At 40.3% G+C, this 19,185-nt stretch overlaps 1 protein-coding gene across 2 annotated transcripts in view; it reads right to left on the bottom strand.

Moving 5' to 3' along the window:
* Positions 1–11,591, bottom strand: part of CLGN (calmegin) — a 48,411-nt gene extending 36,820 nt beyond the window's left edge. Inside the window, exon 1 of one of the 2 annotated variants that reach the window (XM_072788296.1) lies at positions 11,453–11,591. The gene's annotated coding sequence lies outside the window, so the exon portion shown is untranslated. Of the gene's footprint in view, positions 1–5,513; positions 5,690–11,452 lie in introns of those variants that run through there. The other variant, XM_072788297.1, reaches the window with a different exon arrangement.
* Positions 11,592–19,185: the final 7,594 nt, after the last annotated feature.

Raw genomic sequence — 19,185 nt, 5'->3', positions numbered from 1 at the left:
GGTAACTGAGGCTATTTATTCCTTTTAAAAAAGAAAAGCAGACCTAATAGTTTCTGCTTAATTCTTTCTTTTTTTTTTTTTTTTAGTTTCTGCTTAATTCTTGAGTGCTCTATTTACTGTTCAGTGATGCACCAGCTGACAACTAAGAATTAAGCCACAAAGGTCACAGTCTCACTTGAACATCATCACGCTATGGTACCAATACGTCATCAAGCTCCAAACAAGCTTGTGAGGTTTGTGACATATCGTTTCTTAAAGGAAGGGGCAAAATATGTCCAGGCCTGCACTGGAGCTTTGAGAGGGCTGACAGTGAGATAATACTACAAAACACAAGTAAATAAATTATGCAGTTAAAGACATTTTTTAATTGTGGTAAAATACACAAAAGTTACCACTTAAACCAATTTTAACCATTCAATTCAGTAGTGCTAAGTACATTTACACTGTTGTACAACCAACCTCCAGAACTCTTTCCATCTTGTAAAACTAAAACTCTGTATCATTAAACCACAGCTTTCTCATTCTCCCTCCCTCAAGCCCCTGGAAACCATCATTCCTTTATTAGTTCTAACATGTTTTTTGGTAGAGTCTTTAGGGTTTTTTTTTTTTTTTTTTTTTTTTTTACATAGAAGATCATGTTATCTATGAATAAATTTCTTCCTTTTAAATTTTATTTCTTTTTTTTTTTTTTTTTTTTGCCTAATTGCTCCTGCTAGGACTTCCAATACTATGTTGAATAGAAGTGATAAAAACAAGCATACTTACTTTGTTCTAGTTCTTAGAGGAAAAGTTTTTGGTCTTTCACCATTGAGTATGGTATTAGTTGTCGGCTTTTCACGTACAGCCTTTATTATGTTGAGGTAGTTTCTTTATGTTCATAGTTTGTCAAATGTCTTTTTTTTTTTTTTTTATGATAGGCACACAGTGAGAGAGAGAGAGGCAGAGACACAGGCAGAGGGAGAAGCAGGCTCCATGCACTGGGAGCCCGACGTGGGATTCGATCCCGGGTCTCCAGGATCGCGCCCTGGGCCAAAGGCAGGCGCCAAACCGCTGCGCCACCCAGGGATCCCTGTCAAATGTCTTTTATCATAACTCCCACTTGTTCATGGCATACAATCTTTTTTAAAAGATTTATTTATTTTATTTTTTATTTTTATTTTTATTTTTTAAGATTTATTTATTTTTTTAAAGATTTATTTATTTTAGAAAGAGAGTGAGAGAACATGCAAGTAGAGGGGAAGGCAGAGGAGAGGTAGAGAGAAAAGCTCAAGCAGACTCCCCACTGAGCATGGAGCCCAACGCAGGGCTCAATCTCACAACCCTGAGATCATGACCTGAGCCGAAATTAAGAGTTAGATGCTTAACCGACTGAAGCACCTACATGCTCTGGTGTATAATCTTTTTAATGTGCTGCAGAATTCTATTTGCTAGTATTTTGTTAAGGATTTTTGCACCAGGGATCCCTGGGTGGCACAGCAATTTGGCGCCTGCCTTTGACCCAGGGCGCGATCCTGGAGACCCAAGATCGGATCCCACATGGGCTCCCGGTGCATGGAGCCTGCTTCTCCCTCTGCCTGTGTCTCTGCCTCTCTCTCTCTCTCTGTGACTATCATAAATAAAAAAAAAAAAAAAAGGATTTTTGCACCAATATTCATCAGGGATATTGGTCCATAGTTTTCTTGTAGTTTCTTTGTCTGGCTTTGATATCAGGATAACACTACCCTTACAGAATAAGTTTGGAAGTTTTTCTTCCTCTTTAATTATTCAAAAGAATTAGAGGAGGATTGGTATTAATTTTTCTTTCAATGTTTGATAGACTTTACTAGTCAAGCTATATGCTCCTGGGCTTTTACTTGGCAGGTTTTTGATTACTGAGTCAATCTCCTTACTATATATAGGTCTGTTCAGATTTTCTGTTTCATCATGATTTAGTCTTAATAAATTGTATCTTCTAGGAATTCATCTATTTCATCTAGATTATCCAGTTGTTGGCATATAATTGTTCAGAGTATTCTCTTACAGTCTTTTATACATCTATAGAATTAGGTGAAATGTCCAGTCTTTCACTTCTGATTTTAGTTGAGTCTTCTTTCTTTTCTTATTCAACGTAGCTAAAGGTTAATTTTGTTGATTTTTTCAAAAAACTCTATGTTTCAATGATTTTATCTATTGTTTATCTACTCTCTATTCCGTTTATCTCTCATCTAATCATTATTATTTTCTTCCTTCTGCTAGCTTTAGTTTTTCTAGTTCCTTAAGGTGTAAATTTAAGTTGTAAATTTGAGATTTTTTTTATTGTAAACATCAACAGCCAAACGTTTCCCTATTAAGAAAATTTTCACTGTATCCCATAAGTTTTGGGATGTTGGATTTCTGTTTTCATTTACCTCAAGATATTTTCCAATTTCCTTATGATTTCCTTTTTTTTTTTTTTTTTTTTTTTTGCCTTTTGGTTACTTAAGAGTGTTTAATTTCCACATGTTTATGGATTTTCCCGTTTTCCTTCTGCTACTGATGTCTCATTTCATTACATTATTATTGGAAAAAATACTATGTAAAATTTCAGTTTATTAAGATTTGGGTTTGCGGGATGCCTGGGTGGCTCAGCAGTTAAGTGTTTGCCTTCAGCCCAGAGCATGATCCTGGGGTCCCGGATCGAGTCCCACATTGGGCTCCCTGCATGGAGCCTGCTTCTCTCTTTGCCTATGTCTCTGCCTCTCTCTCTGTGCCTCTCCAGAATAAAAAAATAAAAATAAAATCTTAAAAAAAAAAAAGATTTGGTTTTGGGCCTAACATGGTTTATCCTACAAAATATTCCATATGCACTAAAAAAAGTAATGTATTTGAATCAATATTCATCAGGGATATTGGTCTGTACTTTTCCTGCAGTGTTTGCCAGGCTTTGAGATATGGGTAATACTGCCCTCATAGAATGAGTTTGAAAGTATTCCTTCCTCTTCAGTTTTTTTGGAAGAGTTGGGAGGAAGACTGATATTAATATTTATTTCAATTGACTGGTATTAATTTTTCCTTGTTGATAGATGGATTGTTCTATGTAGGTCTATTAGGTCCAATTGGTATATAGTGTTGTTCAAGTCTTCTGTGTCCTTATTGATTTTAATGGTTGTCCTAAGTTACCCAAGTTTAGTGCAGCAAGCAATTGTTTATATAGTATAAGGTACAGCATTTAATGCTAATGCTACCCCTTTCCCTGTTTACAAACATAGAAAAGCTAGCAGGTCCAGGATTCTAAGCTTCCCCTGCATTCCTTACTCCATACAGATAGCTGAAATCACCAAACATCATTTGCACCTTCCTGAGGAAGAAGGGAGGCACTAGAGAAGCACATCCATTTTTCTGTGTCTTTGAGCTCGTGTATGTTCTCTGTACTCCTTCTGGTCTGATGCAATAACAGATTAAAGCATAAGTGACTCTGGCTAAGTATGAGATACTACTCTTGCTAATATTTGAAACCAAGACCAAGCAGCCTGTTGAACCTCCAAGAGTTTTCACCAGCATCACCTAAAAGCCCTATTCAATCTCCACTGTGAGCCCACAGTCACAAATTATAAAGTGCAGCTCATTTACTGGTATTGAAGTAATGCTCACTTCTACATCAAAGGTAGCTGGAGCACTAGAAGAAAAGACAATCACAGAAAACCTAATAGTTGTTGTCAAGTGTGAGAGAGAGATTACTGGCTGTGATCACCAAGCTTTCTTCTCTTTTTCCAGCAAATGTGACTGGACTATATTTTCCTTGGAGTTAGGTGAGACCCAGAAAAGCCAATGACGTAGGTGTAGTCTGAAGGCCTGAGAGCCAGGGAAGCCAATGGTTTAGGTTCCAGTCTGAAAGCCAGCAGACACAAAACCCAAACACAGCCAATGCTTCAGCTCTGAGTCCCAAGATGGAAAAAGACAGAAATCCCAGCTCCTCCAGCCAGGCAGGAGGAATCCCTCTTCCTTGCTGGAGGGTCAGCCTTTGTGTTCAATTCAGGCTTTCAGCTGTTGGATGAAGGCTACCCACACTAGGGAGGGCAGTCTGCTTTACTCAGCCTATCAGTCAAATGCTAATCTCATCCCAAAACACCCTCACGTACACACCCAGAAAAATGTCTAAGTATCTGGGCACCTTGTGGTTCAGTCAGGTTGATACACACAATTAACTACCAGAACCACCCACTCTTCCAGAATGGCAGCAACCAGAAATTATCTTAGGTCTCCGGGATATTTTTATTTTCTATTTGAGCATTATCTTAACTAATACATACTTTTGACTAATACTGGGTTTTTTTTTTTAATCAGAAAAACCTAGAAACAATGAAAACACCTCAAGCAATATAGCGAAAAGTAGAAAAAGAACCATACCAGCAGAAATAATAGAAAATACAATAGAATAATAGAAATGCAAGAGATAGAAATAATAGAAAATACAACTTTCTGGCAGTTCAGACAGTGCAGTACTATAAAACATTCCAAGAAGCCTGGATCTGATCCTAATAAGTGACAAACTACTAAAGTTCTGAGATAACTGGAAGAAACAGAGCTGAAATCCTGGATATAAAAATATCATTTGAGTTATATACTAAGGTCATTTTCAAAATAATGTTTATGTGAACATTATAATGATATACTTTCTTATGTATTTAGGATTTACACTACCTTGGCACACTTCCAAAAATATAGCTTGAGGCATCATGTAAGACACAAAACAGACAAAAATATAAGCCTGCTGAGGACTGGAACTCCTTCTCATTTCTATATTCACACTATCCAAGAGTGCCAGCACATGATGAATAGGAACAGATACACGTTTACAGAATGAATGAATGAATGAATGAATGAATGAATGAATGAATGAATGCCTGAGAGGGAAAAAAGGTCAGGTAGGGGAGGGAAATAGATGTTACTAAGCAACCGACTAGAATGACTTTGTTGTCGAGGCAGTACTGCAGCAATAAATTTAGCAAAAGGGTTTCCATGAAATTAGAGGAAAGCCAGAAATAAAATGAGGGAGTTTTCATTGTCTACAAAAGTCTACAAGATCCGCAAAGAGAAAAATCCTTTTTTAGAATTAACTGCTAGAAAAATTTATGGGCTAAATCCTTATGTAATAGATGTCTGTAACTATTGTCAAGAGAGAAAAATAGTTGTTATATAAATATTTCTAACACTGGCCCTTTAAAGTTTGTTAGAACACTGGTAAAACTAACACAATTAAAGCATTTCTATAGAGGAAAGAGATACTGATCCAAAAGTTTGCATTTTATTATCTAATTTAATATGGGAAAATTAATCATATTTTTATTTTTTAATTAATTAATCATATTTTTAAATTCTACTCTATATCTAAGAAGAGGCATCTCTTACTATGAGTTATTTCAGAATCTTGCTACAGACAGACTTCATTCTAACAACCCAATTTATAATTTACTAGAAAAGATAATAAACAGAAAAATCATATTAAAAGATTTTGTGTTACCATATCACAAAAATAAAATGGGACAAATTCTCACCAAAATTAGAGAGCATTCTTGGAATTCTCCATGTGCTACATGGATCTCTGAAGGATCACAGATGAGATGGAGAGGCAGGAAACTGGCCTCTCAGAAGGCGGCCTTCTTCCAAAGATGCTACAAGACTCCATGTGAAATGCAGCTATTTTCCACAAAAGAAACCAGCATCCTTCAGAATGAGCTGCACCAGAGTTTTATTAATGTTGCGATGGCTGATGTGTCCAGAAATTCAGGGGAGGTCAGCCAGTATATAATAACATTCATCATTCACAAATTCATTTAACAAATATTTCTGATTGCCAGTTATGTGTCCGGAATTATGTCAGACACTGAATTTACAGTCATTAGCAAAACACACATAGTCCTCGATCTCAAAGAGCTTATGGTCTAGGATGGAAAGCAGACATTGAACAAAGAACCCAGGTATTACATGTAAACCACAGTAAGTGATATAAAAGGAAGTAAGTTCTAAGAATTGGTAGTTGAGGAACTGAATTTACATGGTAGGGGGAGAGGTCAGAGGAATCCTCCTTAAGAAAGTTGAAGTGTGGGGATCCCTGGGTGGCGCCGCGGTTTGGCGCCTGCCTTTGGCCCAGGGCGCGATCCTGGAGACCCGGGATCGAATCCCACATCGGGCTGCAGGTGCATGGAGCCTGCTTCTCCCTCTGCCTGTGTCTCTGCCTCTCTCTCTCTCTCTCTCTCTGTGACTATCATAAATTAAAAAAAAAAAAAAAAAAGAAAGTTAAAGTGTGATGCAGGGGAGCCTGGGTGGCCCAGGTGGGTAAGCACCGGGCTCCCTGATTTCGGCTCAGGTCATAATCTCAGGATTGTGAGATCAAGCGGGGGGCAGGGGGGCCTCCATGTCCAGTGGGGAGTCTGCTTAAGAATCTCCCTCTCCGTATTACGCTGAGTGAAATAAGTCAATCTGAGAAGGACAAACATTATATGGTCTCATTCATTTGAGGAATATAAAAAATAGTGAAAGGGAATAAAGGGGAAAGGAGAGAAAATGAGTGGGAAATATCAGAGAGGGAGACAGCACATGAGAGACTCCTGACTCTGGGAAACCAACTAGGACTCTGGGAAACCCAACTAGGGGTGGTGGAAGGGGAGGTGGGCAGGCAGTGGGGGTGACTGGGTGACGGGCACTGAGGGGGGCACTTGATGGGATGAGCACTGGGTGTTATGCTATATGTTGGCAAATTGAACTCCAATAAAAAATATACAATAAATAAATAAAAGAAACTTAAAAAAAGAATCTCCCTCTCCCTTTTCCCCTCCCCCTGCTCGCATGCACTAAATAAATAAATAAATAAATAAATAAATAAATAAAATCATCTTAAAATATTTTAATTTTATTAAAGATAAAGGAGTGATTTCCCTAAGCCAAGGACAAAGGAAGCAGCATATGAGGAAGGAACTGAAGGGGGAAGAGTGGTAGGAGAGAGCACGTGCTGTTGTGAGAACACAGTATTTTTCAAACGCGTTAATTCCAATCTCTGCAGCCCTCTTTGGTGGAGGTATTATGCTTCACTCGCTTATGCTAAGAAAGTGTTTTCTTACTCAAGAACACAGAATACTACTAAGTAGAAGGGACAAGACTCAAAGTTGAGTCTAGTTTCACATGATACATTCCCTTTATTGGGCTCTAGGGTTAGACTGCTTACTAATTTAATCCTTGCCAAAAAGGATTAAAGTTCTAGATCTATAAAATATAAGATTAAATATTTTATATTCCATCCTTCAGACATACAGTCCATTTTCTGTAGCTTTTATATTTGAAAAGCCATATTTTTATATGTATCCAAACTATGATTGATGCACTTATATTTAGTTTAAATGGCTTTTAAAATTGGGGTGCCTGTGTGGCTCAGTGGTTGAGTCTCTGTGTTTGGCCCACATCGGGCTCCTTGCATGGAGCCTGCTTCTCCCTCTGCCTGTGTCTCTGCCTCTCTCTCTGTGTCTCTCATGAATAAATGAAATCTTTTTTAAAAATGGCTTTTAAAATCTTTCTAGCAAAGACTTTAAAGCAGTTCAAGGCTATATAAAAATATAAAAGCCAACAACTTCATGCTAATTCCTTACATTACTATGATCCTTTAAAATTTTATAGATTGCGGGCAGCCCATGTGGCTCAGCAGTCTAGCACTGCCTTCAGCCCAGGGCCTGATCCTGGAGATCCAGGATCGAGTCCCACGTTGGGATCCCTGCATGGAGCCTGCTTCTCCTCTGTGTCTCTGCCTCTCTCTCTCTCTCTCTCTCTGTGTGTCTCTCATGAATAAATAAATAAATAAATAAATAAATAAATAAATAAATAAACAAATAATAATAAAATAAAATTTTATAAATTGCTTACATAAATTTCAGGATATTTAAGATAAATGGCTTACTATTGGAACAAAAATTATCACATACTAGACAATATAAATGTTTCTAGCTATCTCCTCTCCTTAACAAAAGCTAGAATGTTTTCATTAACTGTTAATACTTCTAATTTCCTACAGTAGATAGAATAATGACCCCCCCCAAAGATGTTCACACCCTAATCCTTGGGTGTTGTGAATGTTAGCTCACATAGCATAAAGGGCTTTCAGGATGGAATTTAGGTTGGTAATTAGCTGACTCTAAAATAGGGGGAGTCTCCTGGATTATCCAGATGGGCCCAGTTACATGGGCCCTTAAAAGTAGAAGAGGAAGTCGGGGAGAGACGGGTAGAAGAGATCTGAAGAGTGAGAAGGACTCCACCCGCCAGAGGGACTTTGAAGATGGAGGAAGGGAGCCATGGGCCAAGGAAGGTGAGTGGCTCCAGAGGCTGAAAACAACCCTCAGCTGACAACAGTCAGCAAGGAAACAGGAACCTCAGTTCTACAACTACAAGAAAGTGAAATCTGCCACCAACTGAATGAGCCAGACTTTCCCCCAGAGCTTCTAGGAAGGAATGATAGGTAGCTCGCTGACCAATACCTTGATGCTAGCTCAGTGAAACCTGGCTCAGACTTCTACCTACAGGAAAATTCTGTGGGAAAATTACTGTGGGAAAATTCATATTGCTTTAAGATGCTACGTTTGTGGTAACTAGTTATGGCAGCAATGGCAATGAATACTTTTATCTTTCCCAAGTTCCTTGATTACAGCTTCTTTGAAACTGTTGCTACACACCAAGTCTTTGTTGGTAAGCGCAATAACATTTTTCAACTCTATTGCCTACTGCCCCTCCGGACAGCCTGCTTCCTGGAACCATCTCCTCCTCTGGTTTTCTTGTCATTCCTGATTCTTGATTCTTTTCCTTTTCTCTGCCTTGTTCACAGGCACTTTCTCTCCAATATTCTCTAAATGTTGCTATTCCTTTGGGTTCTGGCCCCAGGCCCTTTTCTTACACTACATATACTCTTGGCTTCTACCTATAAAAGCTAGCCAGGGACTCCCAGATCTTATCCGCAGCTCAAAAGTCACTCCTTTCACTGATTTCACTCAAATCACTATATATCTTCAAGGTTGTCCCAAAATTCTGCTAATCTGAACACAGTCTTTCTGCCCAACCCTGCTTCTCTATCTTCTGAATGCTCTTACTCCATTAACTACCTCCAGTCACCCAAATCAGTTCAGTTACTTTGCCATTATCTTAAGATGATTGTTTCTCACTGATCCCCTGTGTCACTGGTAGCCAAACGCATTTGAGTATCTCTTAAATGTCTTGTTCTATCCCCAAGCCACAGCCTTACTTAGGAACCTATCCTTTCTGGAGTGGATTAGCAAACTCTCGCTTTGCCTCTTGACTTTCAGTCTTGCCAATCTCTAAATCTATCTTCCACCTTCTCCCTAGCATGTTTTCTTATTTTTTTTTTAAGATTTTATTCATTTATTTGAAAGTAAGAGAGAGAGAGAGAGAGCATGAGCAGGTGGGAGGGCAGAGGATGAGGGAGAAGCAGGCTCTGTTGGGCTCCATCGTGGGATGGAGGACCGTGAGATCACAACCTGAGCTAAAGGCAATACTTCTCTGTAGTTCTCAGGATAAATTCCGTCCTTGTAAGATTCATTCCTTTCACCCTCTGCCACACTCACCTACGTTAATACATGAATACTTTTCTGTACACTATGTCTTCTAACTGTGATGCCTTTCTACTGTTCAGTCTCAGAGGCTGACTGAGGAGGACTCATCCAACACTGGCATGCTTCAAAAGATGTCTTTGAAAAGCATAATTTTTAGAGTTTTCGTTGTCCTGCAGCTTCAGGAGGAACTCAACTACAGAATGATACAACAGAAAGTACACTGACCTTGGCACCATCACACCAAGCTCCTAGCTCTAATATTAAAAAGGCAGGAGGTTAAAACTGCCTCGGGCTTGTTTTGTTCTTCATTTGCCAAGTGAAAGGGTTAAAATAGGGGATTTAAAACTCCATGAAAATGGACAATTCTAGTTTTCGAATTAAGAGCACTAAAACTTACTAGGCACTGGAAAGCAGTAAGGCTAACTTAGAACGCTGCTCAATTTCTGGAGATCCATCAACATACTTAGGTCACTCATACACAGTAATTAACTTTACCAACTAGATAATCTAGATGATCTTGTTCTAAGGCTTTGGGGATTGGTCTAAATAAATGGAAGATCAAACCAACTAGATGTGAGGGCGAAACTGTACAGTGAAAATAGGCCACTTTGCAGTTACCAAAGGAAGGCTACCTGCAGTGACTTAAATGGCCTAGAGTAAGGTAAAAAATTTTAAAGCAAGCAAAATCTTAAGGCCAGATCAGGGTTTTGATGGCTTTCATGCATCAAAAAGTTTCAAAACAATTCTTTTTCTAATCTGAGACATTTTCCTAGGGCCACTTTTCTCTCTCCCCCTTCTGAACTTTGTTGCCACTCGCTTTTAAAATCTTAAGCAAGTAAAATAAATAAATAAATAAATAAATAAATAAATAAATAAATAAATAAATAAATAAATAAATAAATAAATAAATAAATAAATAAATAAAAATCTCAAGCAAATGCCTCCCGGTTGCTTGGGCGAGGCTATAAATAAAATCGGCTAAAGTGTCCGATTGATGGTAAACAGGCTTTAGGCGATAATGAGCTGAGTAATTAGGGCGCGGCTGGACTCCACCCAGCGCTCCCGCTCCCTCCTCCCTGGGGGCTCTCCGCCCTTACGGAGGCGCGGACTGCGTGCCCGGAGCCTTTGGGGGCTTGCTCACATTTTTGTGCAAAGTGGCGCGTGGAGGGAGCGGCGCCCTCGCACGCCCCGGCCGGCCCTACACCCCTCGGGAGCGCGCCCCGGGGCTCGAGCTTGGAACGGGGCTGAAATGGTAACCGCTGGGGTAACGGCGGTCGGCGCGGCGCCGCAGGTGGACGCGGCAGGTGCACGCGGCAGGTGGACGGGGCAGGTGGACGCCGCATGTGGACGCGGCAGGTGCACGCGGCAGGTGGACGCCTTAGGTGGACGGGGCAGGTGCGCGCGGCAGGTGGACGGGGCAGGCGGACGCCGCATGTGGAAGCGGCAGGTAGATGGGGCAGGTGGACGGGGCAGGTGCACGCGGCAAGTGGACGCGGCAGGTGGACGGGGAAGGTGGACGGGGCAGGTGCGCGCGGCAGGTGGACGCCTTAGGTGAACGCAGCAGGTGGACGGGGCAGGTGGACGCGGCGGGTGGACGCGGCAGGTGGACGGGGCAGGTGGACGCGGCGGGTGGACGCGGCAGGTGGACGCGGCAGGTGGACGCGGGACCCAGCGCGGCACCAGCTCGGCCGCCCGGCGCGGGCTTCCCCCCCGCGGAGAGCCGCCAAGCCCCGCGCCCGGGCGCCTCCATCCCGGAGCCTGACTCCCCCTGCGGGGCCCCGCGGTCGCCGAGGCCAGGGGAGCGGCCCGGAGCCCCCGCCCGGACTCCCGACTCGGCACCCCGGCACGAGCGCAGGGGGCGGCGGGGAGGCGGCCCCGGCCCCACGCACCTGTGTTGCGGGCCCGTGTTCGGCAGCGGCAGCTCCGATGTCCGAGGCGCTGCCACCCGGTCCCGCTCGCCCCAGGCCAATCCCGCCGGCGGCCGCCCAGCAGCGACTGCCAACCGCGCATGCGCGTGCGGCCCAGGCGGGGAGCGGCGGCGGGAGGCGCGCGGGGTGCACCTGCAGCGGGGGCCCAACCGCCGCGGGGCCGCTCCTCCCGCCCCGCCCCCGCCCCCCCCCCCCCCCGGGCAAACGGCGGCAGGCGCGGGCCCCCTGGCAGGGGGCGGGCCCTCAGGACCCCAGGCTTTGCCCCCCGAGGAGCACCTGTCGCCCGACCCCGGGCTCCCAAGGGGATGGAGCTTTACAGACCCCCCCCCCAACAGCGTCCAGTTAGTACCCCAGGCCTTCCCTAGAGCCCTGGATGTCCAGGGATGCCAGGTCCCTGCGCTCCGCAGGGAGCCTTCCCATTGGAGGGGGGGGGGTGATAAATACGGATTAAGTGTCAGCATAACAAATGCATTCTCCTTTCCGAAATGCTCTTAATAAGAATCGGTGACATTTATTGTGCTCACCGTACTCCAGGGGCTTGACATTATTTCGTTTAACCGTCACAACCCCCCAGGCAAGGAACTGAATGAAGATCCTCATTTGCTCGAGCCTTGGATTGACAAACAGGGTTCGAATCCAGGTGTGTCCCTCTCGGAGCCTGTACTTTTAACAAACCACACACCGAACATAAAAGTATAGCATAGAGGTGAGATTGAATCACAAGCTTCTTTGCCCCCATCCAGTTTACCATGTAGCTTTCACCAATCTTTGATAGTAAATCTTGACTGGATTTGAATGGCTGCGATGTATATGGTAGGCATGGGTTGGACTCTGAGAAGGTGCTGAGCTGTTTTCCAAAGTGGCTGTTTTTATGCTCCCACCAGTAACGTAGGAGAGCTCCAGTTCTGCTACATTTTCACCATTGCTTGGTACCAGGTCAGTCTAGGTCTTTCCAGAGGTCAATCGATGATGCCTCACTGTAGTTTTATTTTTATTTTTAAAGATTTATCTATTTGAGAGACAATGCGAGCAGGGGAAGGGGGAGAGAGAGAGACAGTCTCAGGCCGACTCCCTGCTGATGTCTCACTGTAGTTTTATTTTTATTTTTAAAGATTTATCTATTTGAGAGAGAGACAATGTGAACAGGGGAAGGGGGGGAGAGAGAGAGAGAGAGAGAGAGTCTCAGGCAGACTCCCCGCTGAGTGCAGAGCCCCAGGCAGAGCTGGATCTTAAGACCCTGAGATCAGGACCTAAGCTGAAATCAAGAGTCTGGGTGTTATGCTATATTTTGGTAAATTGAACTCCAATAAAAAGAAATTAAAAAAAAAAAAGTCTGTTGCTCAACCCGCAGAGCCACCTAGGCCCCCCTCACTGTGGTTTTAAATGCTATGTAGTTGCCTCACATACCACCAAATCCCCTCCATAGGAGTCCTATCATTTTGTATCCCCATTGACAGTATATGAGAATGTCTGTTGCTACATAACTTCACCCAAACGGAATCCACTGGCTAGGTTTTGAATTTTTGTCAACCTGATGATGGGGCAGTTTTTGATATCTCATTGTAGTTTTAGTTTTTACTTGTGAGGCTGGATACATTTTTATATATAAGGGCAAGTTCTTCCTTTTTATTGCATCCAGATTTTGAGTCATAGTTAAAATACCTTTTCCAACTCCCAGGTTGTAGAGAGATTCACCCATATTTTCTTTTAATGCTTGTATAAATTTATTTCTGATTCACTTGAAGTTTATTTTCGTAGAGCACGTGAATCTTGTATTTCTCCAAATGTCCATCCAGTTGTCCCAATGTCATTTATCAGAGCATCTCTTTGCCCACTGATTTAAGATACTGCTTTTATCATTTACTAAATAACCATATGTGGTTGAGCCTATTTCTGGACTTTCTATTCTATTTCATTGATTTGTCTACTCAAGTGCTAGTACAAAGTACCACACTGTTTTAATAATAGAGGCTTTGAAAAATATTTTAGCATCTGGTTCCCCTAGATTCCCTTCTGGCTCTTCCTTCAGAGCTTTTCTAGACATTTCTGAATGTTTTTTTTTTTCCCATATGAACTTTAACATCAATATGCCAAGTTTCAGATTGTTGGCATATTTATCAGGATCACAATAAAATTGTAAGTCAACTTAAAAAGAACATTTTGATGAGATGTCCTATCCAAGAAGAAAGAAATTGCTTGAGTCTCTTGGAACTTTAGGAGTGTTTTATAGCTTTCTTTGTATAGTTTTGCACGTTTATCTCCAGATCACTGAGATTTACATACAGTAAACATCATTCATTTAAAGTTTACAATCTGATGAGTTTTGACAAGTGTACACACTTCTGAAACCACTTCCACAATCAAAAGATGGACTATCACTTCTAAAAGTCTCCTGCTTTTGTACATTTTTTCTTAGGTTTATTCCTAAATATGTTTTTCACTGCTATTAGAGGTTTTCTCATTCATCACATATTCTAAGGGTTTATGATCACTTTTAAGAACTTATTCATTTCTGGATGTTAAATTTATATTCTGATATCTTGCTGAATTATTTAGATTTGTGATTAAGTCCCATGATTTTTTCCACTTAGAGTATCATGCTATCTTTAAATAGAACTTTACTTTTTATTTTCCAACTCTTGTGCCTACAGTTGTTTTGGCTAACATTGCCAGAACAACCTAACAGTCCTAGAGATAGTGGGGATCATTTGCCCTATTAGTAGAAATGCTAATAATAGCCTAGAAAGGCTAGTAAAAATGCCTTGCGTTTCCCCGTTAAATAAAAAGACATTTTTAGGATTGAGGTACATGCACTGTGTCTATCATTGTCATACTTAGCAAGTTAAAATATAGGACAACCAATGAGAATCTAATTTCATATAATTTTTAGTACATATATTTTTCATATGTGAATTTCATCTGGCCCATAATTTTGTGTTGAGAAAGCATCCATTCATTGCAATTTTAATATTTTTTAAAAGATTTTATTTATTCACTCATGAGAGACACACAGAGAGAGAGGCAGAGACACAGGCCGAGGGAGAAGCAGGCTCCCTGCAAAGAACCCGATGTGGGACTCTATCCCTGCAAGGCCTGATGTGGGCCTCAATCCGGGACCCTGGGATCACTCCCTGGGCCAAAGGCAGACACTCAACTGCTGAGCCACCCAGGCGCCCCTTTAATATTCTTATAGAAAATAGTTAAAAATAGGTGTTGCATTTTTCAAAGGCCCTTTCAGCATCTGTAATCATACGATTTTTCTCCTTAAGCCTATTACCAAGAATCCTACCCAGATTCTTGCACTCCTGAAACAATTTTAAAACATTGGGACTCTCCGATTTCTCAAAGTTCAGTTAGGTTCCCTTGTGCAATCATCTGTACCTGCTGTCTCTTTGTCCCTATGTCTCCATAATTAGTTCTATTTCTTCTATGAAAATTCATTGATTTATACTTTGTCTCTATTCACATCAATTTCGGTAAACTAAATTCTCCCAAGAAATCCTCATTTTACCTGGACTTTTATTTTTTTTTTAAAGATTTATTTATTCACGAGAGACACACACACAGAGAGGCAGAGACACAGGCAGAGGCAGAAGCAGGCTCCATGCAGGCAACCTGACGTGGGACTCAATCCCGGGTCTCCAGGATCAGGCCCCGGGCTGAAGGCGGCACTAAATCGCTGAGCCACCTGGGCTGCCCCTTACCTGGACTTTTAGAAAGAAAACTAGTATCAGCAAAACAAAAACCCCTTACATAAACTTCCTCATTGGAAGTTTGTATACTGACAGTATATTGACGTATACTGTCAATGGGGATTCATTGTCTATGACTGGCTATTAATAACATAGCATTGGGGATCCCTGGGTGGCTCAGCGATTTAGCACCTGCCTTTGGCCCAGGGCTTGATCCTGGAGTCCCGGGATCGAGTCCCACGTCAGGCTCCCGGCATGGAGCCTGCTTCTCCCTCCTCCTGTGTCTCTGCCTCTCTCTCTCTCTATCATAAATAAATAAATAAATCTTTAAAAAAAAATAACATAGCATCTAAAAATGTAATTGGGGGGAAAGGTAAAGAAAGGGGGGAAAAAGTCAGATGATGGTTTTGATGGGAAAAATGCCTGCCCAGATTTAGCTCCCATTCTTTGTTCACAATGGGCTGTGAACCTGCCACAGAGTGGAAGGTCCATATAAAAATATACAAGGTTAATTTGCTCTTCCAACCAAGAGTGTTGTCACATTTGCTATTACTACTAACATCAGTAATATCACCATGTTTCTATTTATACTTTGATGGTGCAGTTGTTGGTAGCTTATCTCAATACCTGAGAGAATTTCACCTATCATGTCTCCAAAGTTTGCAGAGCTTCTATTTACTTCAAACACAGTGTTCAACGGAAAATTTTTTTTTCATTAGAATCTTGTCTGAATATGATTTCTCCAAACTCATCTGCTATATTGAGCCAGGGGCATAAATACATCACATGCCTTTGTGTATATGCTCAAAGGAAAGTGATTTTTTTAAAGATTTTTATTATTTATTTATTCATGAGAGACAGAGAGAGATAGAGGCAGAGACACAGGCAGAGGGAGAAGCAGGCTCCATGCAGGGAGCCCAACGTGGGACTCGATCCCGGGACTCCAGGATCAGGCCCTGCATCAAAGGCAGGCGCTAAACCACTGAGCCACCCAGGGATTCCCAGGAAAGTGATTTGAAACAGCAAAATCACCATGAATGCTATAAACAAATGCCCAAACCAAGCAATAAGCATTTTTGCTGTGCTATATCCCAGATGGGTGTCAGGGGTTCTCCAAACTGCCCCTTCCTCATACACCTCAGACCAGACACCATGGGTGGTGAGTGAAACAAATGTCAGCATTTGGGTAGCAGGGATGGGGATGGAAACTGGGGGCATCTGTCCTGGCTGCACTATGAACGTTTTCTGGAAATGCTTTGTGCTGACCATCCAACTCTCTGTCCTGGAATTATTTCATTAAGGACGCAGCTATTGGGTTGAATCTTTAAGGTCGCTCTTCAACCTCTCTCTCTCTTTCTCTCTCTCTCTCTCTCTCTCTTTCCTTCTATCGTCTGCTACTCTCAGGGTACTTTGGCCCAAAATTTAAGTCAAATTAAAAATTTTTGTAACATACATGTAACGTGATGTCCCCCACCAGCCGCTTTACTGAAATATACTTGACATATTGCTGCTTCTCTTCTAAAAGGGCAGAATGAGATGGACACATTTGAACAGTTCAGCTTTCATATTCTTCTTGTATGTTGGTATGTAATGCAGTTCAGACGAAGGTAAGTATGTAAAGTTTTGGCCCTCAAGGATAGATAATACAGCAGTATAAAGTACAATTTTCATATTTTATTGAGGAATCAGAAGAAAAAATCTCTTATTTCACAAAATAAATAAAGTAAAATTCAATAGAGTAACAAGAAGAATGGACAATGGGTAATAGACTCCTATAAGAAACTAACAGATCAAGCAAGCAGACAAAAATTAGTAAGAATTTTAAAAACTTGAAGAAGTAAATTAAAAAGCCTGATATAAGAGAATCCTTTACCCACTAAATAGGAATATTTTAAGAAGACATTTTAAAGGCATAAAACACTTATTAAAAAAACAAATGAATGCAACATATTTTAAAGGGAGTGTACAGAGACTATACATTCTTTTCAGATTCATATGAAACCTAAGAATTCATAACAATTCTCAAATCTTATCGCACAGATAAAATTCGCTAACAATAGTATAATTGAGAAATCAATAGTAAAAGATGGCAAAACCCAATATATTTGAAAAAAAAAAAAAAAAGAGAACACACTCCCAAATAACCCATGAGCTAAGAAGGTAATAATACGAGAAATTATAAAATCTTTAGAACTGAATGCTATCAGAATATTTAAATATCAAGAGGTTGGTAATCAGCTCAAATGGCACTTAGGGGTAAGTTTTTAGTTTCAAATGCATTTATTTAAAAGACAAGAAGATACTGTGGCACTGCCAGACTCAGGCTTGCTTAAATTGTGCCTTCTATTTCTTCAGATATCCTAACAAAATGGATAAGAACCTATACTAATTGACACAGAACCTGTTCATGACAATGGCAAGTTTCTAAACTTGTAGTTATTTATTGAGATTATGTGGTAGCATCACTATCCAAGTCAACAAAATACATTTCTTTTTTTTTTTTAACAAAATACATTTCTTAATTTTCAAAAACTTACTTGCCTTTACTATTTTTAAATTAAATTGTAATAGTAGTGGTACAAACATCATAAATAAACATTCTAATTTTTCTTGACATAAGAGGTAGTTTAATACTTCCAAGCCTAGTAGTTCTATTTTCTCCTCTTCTATACAATTATGCATTTTCATTATTATAATTTCTGAAAGATGCCATGAGCAAGTAAGGTTATCTGAGGTTTCAAGGTATTACAGAGTTTTTTTCTTGTTACACTTATTATTCTTCATATTTTCTGAAATAAAAACAAGAAATCTGTAACATCTAGAAATAACTAATTCACAAGGATGTAATTATTTTCATGAACATTTTTGACAATATTCTTTCCTTACTATGTCCTTTTGACCACACTTTTCCCTTATAGAGAAGATAATTTTACATTGGCAAAAGATTTGATTCTTAAGATGTATTAGACAATATCAGTTTTAATACAGTCATGGTGTTAAAATTATTGAAACTGGACTTCCATCACTGGGATACCTGGAAAATCTATATTGTTGGATTATCATTAAAGCCAACTAACTGTTATAAATAAGGTATGGATATTTTTAAACATTCACTTTACTTTTATTTTTTAAATTTTAAATTAAATAAATATTGAAAATATTTAGGATAACAAAGTAAAAACATAATCTTTTAACACTAACATATGAAAGAAAATCAGAGACTTATTATAAAATTAGAACTGGAGAAATTTTGCTGTGAATAAAAGATAATCTGTGTACTACATATCATATGAAATTAGTTTTGAATTTCTTGTCAGTCAAAGGGAACAAAAATACCCACAATAGGCAAAAGGAATTATGACAATTCTTTGGGAAAGAACATTTTTTTTTCTAGCTCCAACTTCTAAGAGAAAGCTGTCACATATACCTTTACATAGAAAAGAAACATAAAACTTGAAATAACAGTTTTGAAGGAAATGCAAATATGCCGTACATCATTCTTTAATGAAAGTCAAACACATAAACTCAAATAATTCAGTTAAAGCATTTTGATGGGAAATATTCATCTACTTCATCACCTCCAGTAGGCTTACCAGATTTTGCAACAGCAATAAAACAAATGGGTCATACATACAAAAAAAAAAAAAAAGTCTGTGTTTAAATTCAAGGTTGAGTGGGTATCCTGTATTTTACCTGGTAACCCTACTTCCAGCACACAGAAACATTTTGCCCTGTTGCCCAGTAACTGCAGTAAAACAAAAGTTAACTTTTCATGTAGAATGAAGCAGTAGCAAATTTATAGAAACACACTATTTTCTTGCTTATCAACAGAAAAACTTTAAAGTATCTTTTTTTAAAAAAAGATTTATTTATTTTAGAGAAAGAGAAAGAGAGAGCAGGAGGAGGGGCAGAGGGAGAGGGAATCCCAAACTGATTCTGCACTGAGTGAGGAGCCCGATGTGGGGGCGGGGGGGATCCCACGACCCTGAGATCATGACCTGA

The sequence above is a fragment of the Canis lupus genome, chromosome 20 (genome assembly GCF_048164855.1).
Source record: "Canis lupus baileyi chromosome 20, mCanLup2.hap1, whole genome shotgun sequence".
Classification (NCBI taxonomy): domain Eukaryota; kingdom Metazoa; phylum Chordata; class Mammalia; order Carnivora; family Canidae; genus Canis; species Canis lupus.
This window is presented reverse-complemented; position numbering and strand designations above follow the sequence as displayed.